The sequence below is a fragment of the Lucilia cuprina genome, chromosome 6, assembly GCF_022045245.1.
Source record: "Lucilia cuprina isolate Lc7/37 chromosome 6, ASM2204524v1, whole genome shotgun sequence".
Classification (NCBI taxonomy): domain Eukaryota; kingdom Metazoa; phylum Arthropoda; class Insecta; order Diptera; family Calliphoridae; genus Lucilia; species Lucilia cuprina.
Window position 1 is genome coordinate 19,450,107 of NC_060954.1, and position 3,833 is coordinate 19,453,939.

The window sequence follows — 3,833 nt, forward strand, 5'->3', positions numbered from 1 at the left end:
AGTCTAGTCTATAGTCTAGTCTATAGTCTAGTCTATAGTCTAGTCTATAGTCTAGTCTATAGTCTAGTCTATAGTCTAGTCTATAGTCTAGTCTATAGTCTATTATATCTAGTCTATAGTCTAGTCTATAGTCTAGAATAAAGTCTAATCTATAGTCTAGTCTAAAGTCTAGAATAAAGTCTAATCTATAGTCCAGTCTATAGTCTACTCTATATTCTACTCTGTAATATTCAAAATTAATTTTTCTCAAAACCTCTCTCATTTTGATATGTGCATGTAATTGCTTTAAAATGCAATAGAGAATCTCTGCTTGACCAACACATACATACTATATAACCTATGTATGTTAGTTGGAATGTGAACAGCAAAAGCCCATATATTGTTTGCTTTTTAACAAAGTCTGCTAAAAAATAAAACAAAAATACAAATAAATTTGTTTTAAAGTTCAATTCAATAGGAAATCGAAAAGTTTAATTTAATTTTAAACTTTATGTTCCTGTTGTTGAGTTTTTTTGTGTGATTGTGCCTTTTGTTTTCTATTACCTCTCTCCCTGTTCTTCGTACCCATCATTGCAGTAGTACCACATACAATTCCACCTTTACATTGCTCTAAGTTTAAACATTTTTGCAATTTCCTTTTTATAAAATGAGTTTCTTTTACAATCAAAAGAATTTGTTTCTGCTACTTTTATGATGAAAATTACACAACTATGTTTGTGTGTATGGGTGATGGAAATTGTGGGCATGTATATATGTGGGTAGATGAAAAATCTACAATAACAACTACATTCAAATATTAAAAGCAAAAAAATTTTTTTTTGTGTTTTCAAAATCTACTTTCCACTTAAAATAAGCTTAACACTTTGCCATTATTTAATTGAGTTTTTGTTGTTGTTAATTTCCTTTTAACCCACCCCTTCATCATCTGTATAAAGTGTGGCAACACTATAACTAGCTTTTGAACAAATTTACAACAACAAAAAGAGCGAAAAATGAGAAAATGGTATTAATTACAAAAAGCCTTTGTTTGTTTTTATGTGTGTGTTGTTTAAGTTTCATTTTGGGAAACAAAAGCCAACCATGCCACCCTTAAGTTTAAAAAGAAAAAAATATTTTTTTTGTTAAACTGTTGAAAACATTTAGAAAAACATCAATTTCCCAAGGCTTGACTTTGTAAGATGTTTATTCGTTCTCTCTCTCTGGCTTTGTTGCTGATTTTTTTATATATTTCGAGATTTTAATTAGAACTTATTTTCTTTTGGTTTATTTTTATATTGTGGTTAGGGGAAGTGGTACTTTTCCCCTCACTTAGTTAATAATGAAATGTATGCTGCTCATAAGTATACTTTGTTTTATTACAGTTTTTATTGTTAAATAATGTTTGACAATTTACTTTTAATATCTCGGATTGTGGCGGGTAATAGGAAACAATTTTGTCATCATAAAAACAAGTAATAAAAACATTTTTGTGCTCATTATGCCGAACATTGAGAGACGATAAAAACAGAGTGCATTAAATTTTCTGAGGGGGAAATTTCATTGTAAATTAAAAGTAATAAAGTAACAAATTTTCCATATTATCGTCGGCACTTTTTTGTGGCTACTTAAGTGTTGTAATAATACTTGTAATTGTGAAAAATTATTATGGCATTTTTTTGTTTTGTAAAGACTCTTGCTTAACAAATGGAAAATATATCAAAAACTTTGTAAAGTTTTAAAAGGTGTTAAAAATAAAAATCGTAACTTTTGTGATTTAAATTCTATTAATATAAAATATAAATCATATTTAAGTTGTATACATATTCTATGTTCTTATATATAGCGGAAGCTTTATACATCTGTTTGTCTATTGTCCTTCTCTCTGTCTGTCTGTATATCTATCTGTTTGTTTGTCCTTATGGTTGCCTTAAATCAATTTCTCAACCCATATTATCCGATCTCCCATAATTTTATCATATGGTTAGTCTCAAAATTGGCTTAAATTAGGAATGAAAACTACTTATGAATAAAAATTGATTTTTTTCCAGTACTGGAGTTATTCTAATATATAAACAATATGGAAATATTTTTGTTAAGTTAATCTAATGTATTATAATATTTCAAAAACGTGACACGAATGTGCTTAACTTGAGTAGCGGCCTTGAAGGTCTTATTGACTGTGGTCTTTTTCATCCATCCACTACTTCTATGAAATATGTACATGGCTTGCACAAGTAACTTGCTGGAGTACCCGAGTTGTTCAATTACTTGCAAAGTAATCACGTTGCGGTATGACAACCAGCATGAAACCAATCCCCCGACAAGAAGGAGATCTATAGAGAGGGGTTCCCACAAACCGAAACATAAGAACCTGTTGAATCATGTCACATTAAGATGCATTAACAAAGCAAACTGGAAGAGTGATGGATCCTAACCATATGTGCCCTGTTGAACACCAAGAATTGAAAAGTCATACTCAATCTGTCCTAGTCTTCCGCAGGATGGAGGGGTATTTTTTGAAATCCTACCAGTTCTATTCTTGGATCAGAAAGGTAGTCAACCATCCAGTGTCAACTTAACAATTCCCCAATATATGTATGTTTACTGGCACCGTACTAAGCAAAGTGTTAAAACAACTGGTATAAAGGAAACCAGCAACAGAGAGAGTCCAGATATATACCAGTACTTAAATTCCAAAGGAACCTCACCAACGGACAGCTAGGAAAAGTCTTGAGTGCAACTGCTTAGTCCCTTTGTCTAGTCGTTACAAGGAAAGACATGGGCAATTTAATATAGTCCAGGAAGATTAGAGGTACTGGTAGCACCTCTTTTCTCTGGGGTTTAAATAACACCATGATGGATAATTAATCATGTTAACATACCCCCTATGAAAAACAAATGTGACAGAGTAGCACTTCTTCTAGATCTAGGGATTTACAATCCAATAGAACCTTGTACAATATTGACCTCATATTAGAACAACAAGCTAAAATAATTTGTTTACAGAATTTCTCGAGAAAAACGATGTGCGCCCCTGTTATAAAGGAACCTATATGATAGTAACATAATCGAGTATGACTCAACTATGAAAAGATCTTAAATAACATTTAAGTAATTTAAGTTTTTTTAGGTAAATTCTCCAAAAATTTACTTAAATATTTAGTTTACACAAAGTTTTGTTTAAGCCTATGAGTAGTTCTTCCCTTGTATACATGTAACATAATGTAACTGTTTCAATATACATACATATAAATTAATTATAGAAAGATGAAGAATTTCTAATGTAAGATGAACAAGTGCATGTAGAAGGACTATTTATGTTTATATAATAATATTTCTTAAGTAAAATGATTTACATAAATGTACATATTTTACATGAAACTACATACACGAATACTAAATACTAGTCTGACAGATGAGTGAATGTAAACATTTATCCTGTACATATGTATGTAATTTTGTACATATTTTATATAATTATATGTAAAGTAGGTACTTTTAGTGTTTAGTTTTATTTTTCTTTTCCTTTGCTAAATATTTCTTAACGTGTACATATTTGCACATGTATATAAAAGTACATAGCTAGACACTTTTGGAATTTTTTTCTTTTTGGATTTTATACTAAAAATACTAAACGATAAAGATGTTTTACCTTTAATTTCATGCATAAATTATTTATTTATGCAGTATGTTTTAATGTGTATAAGAGTGTTTTTTTAAGTGTATTTACAGTTCAGTTCTAGTTGAGTTCTAGTTCAGTTCTAGTTCAGTTCTAGTTCAGTTTTAGTTCAGTTTTAGTTCAGTTCTAGTTCAGTTCTAGTTCAGTTCTAGTTCAGTTCTAGTTCAGTTCTAGT

At 29.9% G+C, this 3,833-nt stretch overlaps 1 long non-coding RNA gene across 1 annotated transcript in view; it reads left to right on the plus strand.

The window, feature by feature from the left end:
- The window catches only part of LOC111677495, a 72,616-nt gene that overhangs the window by 24,221 nt on the left and 44,562 nt on the right, over positions 1-3,833 (plus strand). The window lies entirely within an intron of this gene.